Source organism: Pseudopipra pipra, chromosome Z (assembly GCF_036250125.1).
Source record: "Pseudopipra pipra isolate bDixPip1 chromosome Z, bDixPip1.hap1, whole genome shotgun sequence".
In the NCBI taxonomy this organism is placed as follows: domain Eukaryota; kingdom Metazoa; phylum Chordata; class Aves; order Passeriformes; family Pipridae; genus Pseudopipra; species Pseudopipra pipra.
This window is the reverse complement of record NC_087581.1, coordinates 51,622,525-51,636,102: the sequence shown is the minus strand read 5'-3', so window position 1 is coordinate 51,636,102 and position 13,578 is coordinate 51,622,525. Positions and strand designations below refer to the sequence as shown.

Sequence of the window (13,578 nt, the reverse complement as noted above, 5' to 3'; positions counted from 1 at the left end):
AAACTGAAAAATAACTCTTTGTATCTGATAAAACAAAGCAAAACCAAAGGAAAGAGCTTCTGAGAAGGCAGCTCCAGACAGCTCTCCATGCTAAACTGAGTTCATTAGGAGGCTGCACTCTTGGCAGTGATGCGATACTCCATTACCCTCCGCTTTAACTGATTTATTTTAAGCACAGGAAGAAAAGTCAAGATTGGACACAGAAGGAAACAACTGCTTTTGACCTGTTGTGGTGGAGTTTACATGTAGAGGTGCCTTTTGGTCCAGTTGCTGAAGGGGAAACAAGTACAAATATCTTGGCCTTGGCTGTTAGGGTCTGATTATAAGCACTGTGCTAGAGAATTCATGGATTATTCATGTGTAATTACAGATAGCTATTGTGCTCTTTTAAATCATACCTATGGCCCATTATGGCCCATAACAACTGAAATAGCAATTGTCATAGTAAGGTTTGGGCTCTGTCATAGAGTGTAGGCTCTAATCAATAATGATGAATGGTAAAATTTAGCATCAAGCAGGAGAAAGTCTAGTTGCCTCCTGCTATAAATCTGTACAAATACCAAGTCGTGCAGCTGCTGGATCTGGAAATTTAAAAGGCAACACTCTCCCTCCACCCCCTACACATGCACCTCTATAAAAGTTGAAAAAGGAGAAATGCACAATATGTCAATTCTAATAATCCACATGCTGTTAAGACACTTTTCTATTTATTCAAAGCAGGGTGAACCCTAGGTTGTTTTCAAGGTCAATTCCAGGTGAAAGGGGGGTCATCTGGAGGCCACCTCGACTCCCATGCAGGTCAATAACGCCTCCTCGCTGCCCCAGAAGACAAGCTGCTCACACCCAATCAATCCACCAACGCTCCTGCTGCACCCAGTGTAATGAACAGTGAATAAATGTAGCCTATCATCACAAAACATGCTTTTTAAGTACCTTCCCTTTTCATGTAAAACCTCTAGCTGTCAAATTCTACATTCACTCATCCAGCAGTGAGTAGCAAAAGTGAGAAATCAGGCTCTCATTGGGGTTGGTAAAAGGTCATTGCTGACAGACACGGAGGTTAAACTGCCGAGTTAAAATACTGTTCATTACCCACTGCAGCTTTTTGCTAACTACACTTCTTTGTGTTACAGTCAAGCACTACATCAATATGCCCCTCCTCCTAATTCATTAACAATTGTTGAATTGTACAGAAGGGAAAAAAAGAAGGATTGATCTTTTATACCTTTTTTTTAAATCTCTTTTCCGTGTCAAATACTTTTACATCTTTATCTACTCAGTATTAAATACTCTGCTTACAGACTGTGCTGTCTGCTTGCCATGAACAGTCATCATTATGGGTACAATTCCTGAAAGCAGAGACGGCCAGTTCATCTGAAACCCCAAGATTTGGGGCTGCCAAAGCAATAGTTTCTTTTCTCTTACGTTTTTATTTATTACCCTTAGCAGAGTGACATCTGTATAATGACAAACTTGAAATTTTGCATTACGACTATGTCATATCAAAACATGTTTGAATAAAAAAATACTTTTGTCCTGCAGGTGAAGCAAAAATCATTAAAAACAGACATAACATACTAAATTGATATCTAGCTCAGATAAAATGCCTGTGTCCTGTTCTTGCTGACTGGGTTAGGTCTTCATCAAACACCATCCTCAATGTAGATCTCAAGACACTCCCTAATCTAATATTTTATTAAGAAATGTTTAATGCATTTTTCCATGATTAAAGAATTTTGATATATGCAAAAGAGACATTTAGAGAAGCAAGGAATCATTGGAGTTCAAATAGAAATAGCAGTGAAGGTTTCATTTGTACCAAAAGTAATGATTAGGTGGGAATTCTTAACAGTTGAGACCAATTTCCCAAAATACAATTCCATTCTTTGATTAAATAATGAGTAGATGGGATTCCCTTTACTGAAATGGAAATACTTTATTTAAAGATAAACATCTTAAAAAAATAATTGCTCAAAGAGCAATATGAAAATTATCTCTATTCGTGAAGAAAATAAAGGTTTATTTATACCCCACTACAACAATAGTCTTGACTCAAAAAATTACCATTATCTATTTAAATCTTTAAAAGAATGCACTCAGAGATATATTCAAGAAAATACACATTTTTCCTTCCTCTATGCTTTTTCCCTCAGTGGGACCGAAAATAAAATGTTATGACTTAAATCACAAGAGGCTAACATCATTTTTAGCAACAAGGGCTGCATAATTCCAAGACTATGAGTGAGTGGCTGACTTTAACTAAAATGTTTCAGTTCTGTGCGTATATAGGTACATAAATAATTCAGAATAAATCCCCGCAGCGGAGACAATGGGAATCGTAAATTATCTGTGTGCCGACCTCAACATTAAAGGCAATGAACATATAGCAACAAACTGTGAGTGTTACTCATTACATACATTTCACAGACAAGTTAAATTTTGAATATTAATTTCCTTCTGCAGCTTGTAGCTAGGTGGTATAATTTTCTCTGTTCTTTTTCCCTTCCTTTCCCTAACCTTCCCTTCCCTTCCAAAACCTTCCCTTTTCCCTTCCCTTTTCCCTTCCCTTCCCTTTTCCCTTCCCTTTTCCCTTCCCTTCCCTTCCCAAACCCTCCCAAACCTTCCCTTCCCTTGCCTAACCTTCCCTTCCCTTGCCTTGCCTTCCCTTGCCTAGCCTTGCCTTGCCTTGCCTAGCCTTGCCTTCCCTTCTCTTCCCACACCTTCCCTTCCCAAACCTTCCCTTCCCAAACCTTCCCTCCCCTCTTTTTCCCTTCCATCCCCCTCTTCCCTCTGCTCCCCACCACCCCCCTCCCCTCCCCTTTGCCTTCGCCTTGCCTTTATTCTTTTTCTCTCATTCTTTCTCTCTCTTTCAACCTTTCTTTAACAACATATCGGATAATCTGTTAAGTTGTTGTGAATTATAAAGGAATATTTATTCTTTTTCTAATTTAATAGTTACTCATGGAAATTGATGCAGCCGACTCTTTGCTAGAGGTTTCTTGGAGAAGGCTCAGCCATGCAGTCCTCCTTCAGCAGGAAGAGAGCGCGGCCAAGTTTCTCCTCTGGATTCCAGGGTGAAAAGAGACTTTATTTGAAGTTCCCGCAGCTTATATGGGTTCGGGGGGGAGCGCTAGAAGGAGGAATGTGACTGGGCCGAGGTCCGGGGGAAAGGGAGTGGTTTGAGGGCTCTCGTGACCAATGAGGGATACAGGAGGACTGAGGTCCCATCACAGGCTCAGGACTGGAGAAACAGCCAATCCTGCTCGAGCAGAGGCAGGGCTGTGTTCGGGGAGGGGAGGCAACGTGGCTACTCGTGGGGGGCTGTGCGGATGGGGAAGGTACAGGACTCAGGGGAAAGCCTGTACAATAAAAATGCAAGTAGTTGTTGATTTTCTGCAGTGCTCGATCCCAGGCCGTTGCTGTGATGGACTCGTTTTTAAAGCTGTTCTTTCCAGGTTTCATAATCCTGGCGTTCACCCGCAAGTTACCAGAAAACATTTTTTTTAAAGCTAGATTTTTGTTTCAGTAATGTTGCATGCAACTCTTTATGACTCAGGGATTAGGTATGTGTAAAATAACTAGCCTAGCTATTTGATGCAGTCTGATGCATGTAAATCATCAGACTCAGGTTTAAAGGTAGTGTCTACCTTTAAACACCAGGAATATTTCGGAACACTTACCATTAAATGACACAATCATTCTCATCATATCTGAGCTTCCCAAGTTTTCCATTATAAAGGCTGAAAATGTATTTCATCAAAATCCAAGAGAGACCACATTTATATAGCTTTTCACCAAACATTTTTTCTCTGACTACTAAGTGACAGAGTGTTTTGGTTTTGTTCTGTTTATTGTTTTGTTAAACTCTAAATATCACACATAAGAATATTTTTTTTTCTAAAAACTGTATACAGAGGGAGACATTGAGGAACTCAGGACAAAATGTTATATCTCTGTCAGCATCAGAAAAAAGTTAGAAATATGTTTTCATTAAAAGCATTTTTCCAAAGGAGTGGATTTCAGGAACAAAACTGAAACCATATTTAAAAGCTTCAGTACTAAAACCATACTTAGGGGCTTTTAGCACAAAAGAGAAGTCAATGGGAGGTTATGTGCAGTATGCAGCAATTATGGAACAAATTATACAGGCACTTGCACATTTCAGGTTTAGCTGAAATTATACCCTGACTGTTCTGTAAATCTTTATTTCTCTTAGGAAACTCTACTGGGGCTTTTCATAAGAGGGTTTAGAGGATCAATATCCATTTGGAAACTCATGATGCACTTTCTCTTAAAAAGTGAAACAGAACAATACAGTCAGGACGCTAATCCCCTGATTTCGAGAGGACTTTATTCACATGAATAAGGGTTGCCAGTTTAGGATAAGGTCTGTTAGATGAATATTATGTATTTTCTACTGTCTATTTATATTCAAGGGTTTTTTGCACACTTCCACAGCTGCTTTGACAGAAACAGGAATGCTGGGCTAGGTGGATGCTTGACCAGACCCAATAAAATGTAGTAATACCCATTTTTTGCAGGTGCATCCAGAGAAGTGATTTGCTGCAAATTAAAGGTGTCTCCATGTATGCTATTTTTGGCTGTAATAGAGTTAATTTTCTTCATAGTGGCTAGTGTGGGGCCGTGTTTTGGATTTGTGCGGAGCACAGGGTTGATAGAGTAGAAATGTTTTTGTTATTGCTGAGCAGCACTTACATAAAGCCAGGGCCTTTTCTGCCTTTTGTACTGCCATGCTGGTGAGGAATTTGGAAGGATGGAAGGAGACACAGCCAGGACAGGTGACCTCAAGTGACCAAGGGGATATTCCATATAATATGACATCATGCTCAGTATGTAAATCTGGGAAGAAGAATGAGGGAGGGGTGGAGTGGTGGTACTTGTCTTCCCAAGTAACCATTATGTGTGATGAGGCCCAGCTCTTCTGGAGATGGCTGAACACTTGCCTGTCCATGGGAAGCAGTGAATCAGTTCTTTGTTTTTCTTTGCTTGTGTGTGTGGCTTTTGCTTTTTCTTTATCTCAACCCACAACTTTTCCAGCTTTTACCCTTTCAATTTTCTCTCCTATCTCTCTAGTGGGGGAGTCAGCAAGTGGCTGCGTGGTGCTTGGTTGCTGGCTGGGGTTAAACCACCACATACATGCATTAGAAAATAACAGCACACAATAGTATATTTGTGCTGAGTGAGGAAGATATCTTTAAACCGATGTAGTTTTCTAAATTTTCTGAGCATAACCAATTCAGATGTAAGGTTTCTATGTGATGGCAAAATATTAATTAAGTTGGTGTCTTGTAACCATATGAAATTTCATTGAAATATCCCAATTTATGCCATTTATTGGAAGACAAACACTTAATCTCCCATTGCTCTCAGAAAAACTATATATTTTGAATATTCTGAGTACATATTAAGTACATTTTCAGGCAGAAAATATGAGTATAAAGTATTCACAAAACCACAGCTTTGTTGTTATGCTAAGAAGAAATGAAAAAAAAATATTCAAGTGTCGACTTTATGTTAAATGAAATTGAGATAATTGTGTGCTAAAAAAATAAATCATCTTAACCCACTTGACTGAGACTTAGATGGTTTCTCTTCTTAGAGAAAGAACCCTCATAAACCACAGTCCAATTATTCAATTTCCCTTACTAATTATGGAAACTACTAATTTTTGGCCTCAAGCACTAGATGATGTATCTCTGAAGGACAACATCAGATTTATCATAATCTGTGGCTCTCTTTATTTAGTTAGAATAAAAATAAATACTTCACAAGCTGCAGTGTTGCAGGTAACTTTGGATTCTAGGTTAAATTTGACTGCTATGTTCTCTTATACTAAATATTACCACTCAAAGCATTTTCTGCTGTAAAATAATTGCAAATATTGAGATATTAATTAAATGCAACAAAGCCCAAGTACAACTAAAGAACAAATTTGTCACAAGCTCTAACAAGGTGACAAACGATTTTCTACTGCCCATGGTGACCTGGTTTGATTATCACAACATGGAGCTGTTATCTCCCATGATTCATTTAAAGAAAGCATTTAAACACAATTCCATATCATCTCACATTAATCTGTAAATCTAGTTCATCTGAGTTCATGTATATTCCATGGATGTCCTAACTAGTGGATAGGGGGTGCCTGAAAGGAGGTGAGACAATATCAACGAAGAGCTAAAGATCTGACCTGGAACACATGAGGTAAATTGGATACTGCAGTGAGCTTGAAAAGGTTATTTTTCTTCTTGGAAAAAGAAGAATCAAATACAAAAATTCTTTTCTGAAAGCAGAAAAAGTAGCTCTTGGAAGATGTTCTTCTATGTCCGCCTCTTTCTTTGAGTTATACATGAGAGGTGGGATTGACCTGCCACCAGATATTTCTGCAACAAGGTTGGTTGCACTTGTGTCTTCACAATCACAGGAGAAAATAATTTTTGTGGCACAACTGACTTGATCTCAAAACACATATCTAAACTGCATTGGTTGGGTGATGTCCTAAAAGTACCTGATCATTTCATTTCTTTCCACTGCTGTAAAAGGAACTTGGACACAGCTGTCTACAGCTACAGACAGCAGAAGTTATGTGAGACAAATCTCACAAAAGCTATCCTAGTCTAGCCCAAAATGTTTACTTGTAGCAAAAGATGTTATAACCTTTCGACATTGAATGAGGAACAGATAAAAATTATAGGAAATGGCTTAGCATAAAAATCTTACTCATTGTGTAAAAGTAGTGACCCAGTGCAAAACAATGTTGCACCGAAAGCCTGAAAATTTTTTTCATATTTTTTATCAGTTTGCAAGCTCTTTCAATAACACATGCCTCAAACTTTTTTCTACACTGTTTGTTGCTGTTATTTTAATCAACTCTTCATTATGCTCTCATAAATTTTTCTTCCTAGATTTTATCCTACTGTTTCGGAAATTGAGAGGATTGTCTGGAGCTTATGTTCCACCCTTGAATACATTGATTACAGCAAGGCACTTAAAAACAATTACCATAAACACAGCCTCTTCTTTCTGAAGTGCTTTGTCCCCTGCTCAGATACAATCATGGCTGTCATCACCATGGCTAGGCTTCACAAACGAAGATTTAGGAAGGGCTCTACCCAAATTTGTTACAAGCATGCTGGTGGCTAGGAAGGCCAATGCGAGATAGACATATCTGATTGCAAAAGGCACAGCAGAAGGAATCCTCAGGTGGTATCTACAAGACACAATTCTGCATTGTCTTTTCTCCTCAAGAGTGATCCTGAGTAAGTTCTCAAAGGAAGCAGCAGCGTTATAGATGGTGTGTCTCCAGACCTCCCGACTGGAGGCCAGAGTAGACCAGTTATGAAGGTCAATATGGCCAAGGCTGAGACGTTGTTTCAGGGAGTCCTTGTATCTTCTCTTTGGGGCTCTTCTCTTGTGGCAGCCGGTGGCAAGTTCACCATAAAGCAAGATCTTAGGGAGGCGGTGGTCCTTCATCCTGGAGACATGTCCTGCCCAGCGCAGCTGTGTTCTCAGTAACATGGCCTCAATGCTTGTGACTGCTGCTTGTTCTAGAACAGATGTGTTGGTCACATAATCTGACCAGTGGATGTTTAGGATTGTGTGGAGACAGCGTTGATGGAAGCATTCCAGGAGTTGCAGGTTGTGGCAGTAAATGACCCGTGATTCTGACCCATATAAGAGAGTAGACAGCACAATGGCTCTGTAAACACTGATCTTTGTACTTTTCTTCAAGTGTTTATTTCGCCAAACTCTTTTATGAAGCTTTCCAAAGGCACTATATGCCTTTGCTAACCTGTTGTCTATCTCTCATCAGTCTTACCATCCAAGGAGATGAGGCTACCTAGGTAATTAAACTGCTGGACTGACTTGAGCTCTGATTGGCCAATGGTGATGTGGGGATGATGGAAGACTTCCTGAGGTGCAGGTTGATAGAGAACTTCTGTCTTCTTTAGACTGACTTCCAGCCCAAAGAGCTCAGCAGCGTCTGCAAAGCAGGATGTTAAACGCTGCAGAGCTGCTTCTGTGTGGGCAACAAGGGCGGTGTCATCAGTGTAAAGCAGCTCCTGGACAAGATGATTTAAGGTCTTAGTGTGGGCCTTCAGTCACTTTAGGTTGAAGATCATGGCTGTAATGACTTTTTAAAAAACAAACAGAAATGAGCTTATATTCCAGCAACAACATAGAAACTTTCAAGGAAAATTCTTCTAATTATTATCAGTATTTTCTGTGAAGAAGCTGTTGAAAATATTTGAGCCTGGAAGAAATCTGATCTGATCTTTCACTTGACAGGTGTTAGCCTGTATTATGCCTTAGTTTCTAGAAAGAGTTGGAAAAATTTGTCAAACAGTAAATCAGATGAATGGTAACACCGCTGATAAAGGAAATGGTTTGGGAGTTCGTGCCTTATGTAAGGTGGTATCTCAATATTATCTGAAGAAAAGACCAGTGGAGAAGTTGTAAAAAGTTAATCTTGAAACTTGTGTGTCCAGCAAATTGGAATAAAAGAGCAAAATCTGTACAAGAAGAAATAGTGGGTGCCATACTCTGTGGGAGAGGGGTGAAGGATCGCGGCACTGCACAAAGGGGTCCAACGAGGTTTGAGGTTGCAATGCTAGTTTAATGGGGGTGCACAAGGATTTGATCAGCTCTGGCGTGGAATGCACCAGAAAATGGGGTGGAGCATGAGACAGACAGACAGGGAAATGAATAGGGATAGGGACTCAGGCAAAGAGGGAGGAACGGGGAAGGAACCGGGGAAGGAAAGGACGAATGGTAGCTCTCTCCTCTCTGCAGCCTTCTCAGCCAATCAGAGGGAGGAACAGGGAAGCAGGGAGCAGACAACTTGTGGCATGCCTGGACATGCCTGGGTATTACAACTGTAGGGGAAATCATACAATGTAGATATTTGTAAACACATAAGAACTGTAAAGTCCATATAATAAAGTCTTTTCAATCACTGTATATCTTTTTCCATTCCTGAAATCATTCCCATTCTGATCCTTGCTCCTCCACATGTTCCCCTCTCTAGTTTGATTCATGCACGGCCAGAAAAATATTTTTTGTTATGGTCTTCTTGCAGCATGCTATGACACAGGAAAGGGTTAGTAACAACACAAACAGAAAAAGCAAAATTTCAAAGCTGGTTAACAGGATTTGCTTAAGCCAATTAGGTAGGTTGGGTAAACTCAACTTGTCAAATAAATCATCAGTGGAGAATTTTGGTGACATTCGTAGGTCGTTAACCAGATTTTGTAACTCTTTGATGCTTTTGAACACGGATTGGGAGTGGTCAGAGAAGTTGAGACAGCACATGCCTTCAAACTCCTGACACCCATGGCCATGCATTAAAAGGAGGAAGTCTATTGTGGCCCTGTTTTGGAGGGATACCTCCTTCAGTTTTAGGGTGTCTTTAGCCAAGCCCTCCAGGGCGATGCTGGTGACATTAGCCTCTTTTGACATCCAGCATCCCAGACGTGTTAAGAGACCAAGGGCAAGCGCTGTACCAACCTCTGGGAGCATCACAAAGGCTCTCCAAAAATTCATGGTTTTGGACCATAAGGGGGTACGAGGGTCACAGTCCTCTGGGACTGGCTGATAAATATTGCTCACTGATTTATAAGGGGAGGATCTTTTGGATTGAATTGGTGCTAATGGAATTTGGTTTGAGAAAAGGAATTTGCTGGGGTTAAAGAGGGAGAGCTGCCCTATGGTACAGGGGCCTCCTACTGGGTAGGAGGGGACATCTGCCCAAGCTGTCTCACAACAGATTAAAAACTTTCCTTCTGGTAACACCATTGGTTTTGACAATCTCAGTGATTAATTTTTGGGGCATGGTGTTGTTGCACCAAAGGGAAGTGTTTTGATAGATCTCTTTATAGGGAATTACTTTGTGGCTGTGAGCTTTTACAGTGGTCCTTGTTGTAAAGAGAAAACAACAGTTTGTAATTATTGATCCCATAATTTCAATTTCCATCGGCTCCTCAGTTCCATATGAGGGGGATTCAAAGTGTACCTTTGAACCTTCATTTGTAGATATTCCAATTAAACATGTCTAAAACAGGTTATTAATGTTCAACAGGGACAGACAGATGGCTTTATTTCCTGTCTCCTGAGCTAATTTTACCCAGATGTTCTCTGAATTGGCATAAGCCCAGTTTGGAAGCCCAGCTGCAGTTTCCAATGTTCTTTGCTCGATTCCTATGTCGAGGAGGATGATGAGGAGGTAGGCACAGGTGTAGCACATGGTGGATCCTGGTAGATCTTGACTCTTTTTGCTGAAACCCACTTTGGGCCTGTGGAAACACAGGCGTGTCCTTTCCCCCACGTGATGAGGGGAAAAGGATGCGTGCATTTGTCAGTAAGCACATCATCTTTGCCACTGGAAAACAGTTGACTTCTATAGGTGGAAGGGAGACAAAAATGCAAATAAAAATGTTATGTTCGTTAAGTCCAGTCAGCAATGTGGGTAGTACTGTAATTCTTCTCTCGCATGCTGCTAACTGTGAGATGACCAGTTAGGTTTCTTCGGTGTCCAACTCAGGGTCAGGGTCGCAGATATTTGTGAGTGTAACTTGCATAATTTGTTCATCATATTTAAGTTGAACTGCAGGGAATGGTAGGCTTAACATAATCCATTCTAAATGCTGTGGTTTGCTGGCACTTGCTGAAAGGACGGGCTGCGAAGGATGGAACGCAGCTGAGGGGGTGTTTGTGTCATAGCGCCGCCCTGGGCGCTCGCCCCCCTGTTTCCTTACAGCTCACAGTTGCACTGTCTGAGGTCTGGCAGTGAATTAAAAGTCACTTTTCTTTTTAAATCAGGTGACTTTTTTGGTGGCAGCAGTTCCCCATGGATATCAGTGATGGATCTGCAATCTCTAGTCCAATGTCTCCCTTTTCCACATTGCTGGCACAGTGTCTTTGGAAGCTCAGGTTTGGTGTTTAGTTTAGGGCAGTGTTTATTCAAGTGCCCCTTCTGGCCACAGTTGAAACATTGCTGTAGTCCAGTTAAAGCTTCCACAATCAGTTTAGCGTTGTGAGATACTGATCCCACATTTTTACAAGCTTCAATCATCTCCAGCAAGCTGGGTTCTTTTAGCATTTTTAAGGCTTGCTGGCAGTTTTCATTAGCTTTTGCAATTACAAGCTTGTTAAACAGAATGTCCTGGCTTTCCTTCTGTTGGACTTGGCGTGCTATAGCCTCCTTTAACCTGGTGATAAAATTGACAAAGGGTTCATTCGGGCCCTGATTAATTAACGTGAATGAAGTCATTTGCACATAAGCATCAGCCACCTTTTTAAGAGCTTCAACTGCTAGGTCTTTTGTAGCATCCAAATGCTTTAAGTCTATACAAACTCAGTCTTGCTGCCTGGCATAAATGCCTTCTCCATATAGCATGTCAATAGCACTGCTAACTGGAATGCCTTACCTTTCCATCTTTTCATTAACAAACTTAATTATGAACCGTTTCCATTCTGCTTCAAAAACGGACACTTGTACTGTAGATAGCAGTCCATTAAGCACCACTCTGATATCATAGGGTATTAAATGATAAGCCAGGAAAAATGATTCGAGCAGTCCTACAGTAAAGTGTGCTCCGAGACCATATTCCACAATTGCTTTTTAACGTCCTTTAGCAAAGGGTACAAAATAGGCTTCCACTCCGGAGAGCGTCCTTCCTCCAGGTATACGGGCAAAGCTTTTAAAAACTTGGCATCATGAGCCTGAGCAGCTTCTATCCTAAAAGCCTTTCAAATGTTGTTGTAGGGCAGTGGTGGTTTTGCTGTCCGGCAGCTGCTGGAGGCTTCGGTAACAAAAGCCTCATGGGCACAGCCATCTTCCCAGATGTTATTGTCAGAAGAGGCCCTGGCCCTGCCCCTTAGTTTCCATCTACCGTGGAAAGGTGATGGCATTGGGGTAGAGGTGGCACTGGAGGGAGAGGGCATTCCGGTAGAGGGTCATGGGCGTGTTGGTGGTGTAGCAGGGTGGGCACGGAGACGGGCTAGGGGGTGGAGCTGACGGGACACACGCAAAATTTTTGCACGCTGCTTTTCCACACAGTGTGCGTTCCCGCGTTCGGCCTTCACGTGCCTCGGTCTCACGCGCGCACGATCGTCCTCCGCCTCCACTGTCGCCATGTTGCAAAGACTGCGTGGCCCCTGCGCCGTCTCTCTCCCTCCCACCGTGCCAGATTTTTCGGGGCTTGTCTTTTTCCGGGGATTTTGAGTAGGATTTTTTAGATTTTTGTGGTAATTCTGGGAGATTTTCATTGGAACTCGCCATCTGATGCTGTAGCACCATTAGAACCAATCTCCAAGCTATCAATTCTTCAGTAGCAATTTTGTCGCCCCTCTCTTTCGCTTTCCAAATATTATATCCAATTTTTTCCCAGACTTTTACAGATGTGCTGTCAGGGACTGTTTCTCCTCCGTTTTCGAGCCATTTAGTGAGGGTTTTGGCAGATTTTTGGTCTAAGGGGTGTCCGTTTTCCAAAATAAAGTCTTTAGGCTTTCGGTATACAAATTTTTGAGAGGTAGACAGCCAGAGGCCCATTGTGGCATTACTGTAACTTCTGGTAGTCTGCAGTTGGCATTAAAATTTTTCTGTTGCAGGGACTGGGGTCCGGGGAGGGATTAGGGGTGTCCCAGAGCCACTCACCTTTCCAGTGTGAAGTCCGGTGCTGATCCAGTGATCCGCCGTCTGCTGTTCGGCTTGGGATGACTGGTGGAGCAGGCACCTCTCGAGGTGTTGCCTGAGTCCTTCTGGTAGCAAGGGAGTTTCTCTTAATATAAGAGAGACTCAGACCTCAAGCCCCACGCTGGACACCATATGCCATACTCTGTGGGAGAGGGGTGAAGGATCGCGGCACTGCACAAAGGGGTCCAACGAGGTTTGAGGTTGCAATGCTAGTTTAATGGGGGTGCACAAGGGTTTGATCAGCTCTGGCGTGGAATGCACCAGAAAATGGGGTGGAGCATGAGACAGACAGACAGGGAAATGAATAGGGATAGGGACTCAGGCAAAGAGGGAGGAACGGGAAAGGAACCGGGGAAGGAAAGGACGAATGGTAGCTCTCTCCTCTCTGCAGCCTTCTCAGCCAATCAGAGGGAGGAACAGGGAAGCAGGGAGCAGACAACTTGTGGCATGCCTGGACATGCCTGGGTATTACAACTGTAGGGGAAATCATACAATGTAGATGTTTGTAAACACATAAGAACTGTAAAGTCCATATAATAAAGTCATTTCAACCACTGTATATCTTTTTCCATTCCTGAAATCATTCCCATTCTGATCCTTGCTCCTCCACAAGTGGGTAATAAGGGTTGTAAATACTTGTTGAAAAGACATCAAAGAATAGCCAGAGATGCTCAATGCTGAACACACATTTGCAAAATGTTTTAAATGAAAGCAAGCAAACATAATCTAAAGGGTAAAAAAAGGTATCTACTTTGATTGCCTACCTGTGGCAATAGAATATTGTCATATTACCTGACTACATTGGCTAGCTTCATCTGACTCTGCATAAGCACAACCTTATCTAAATCTGCTCATATCTAGGAGCA

General features: G+C 41.7%; 1 long non-coding RNA gene across 1 annotated transcript; it reads right to left on the bottom strand.

Annotated features, from left to right (window-relative positions):
* Positions 1–10,079: 10,079 nt before the first annotated feature.
* Positions 10,080–13,044, bottom strand: LOC135406774 (uncharacterized). The gene is made up of 2 exons (XR_010426473.1): positions 12,674–13,044; positions 10,080–11,225 (listed from the first exon to the last, which is right to left on the bottom strand). It is a non-coding gene; the product is annotated as an uncharacterized LOC135406774 (long non-coding RNA).
* Positions 13,045–13,578: the final 534 nt, after the last annotated feature.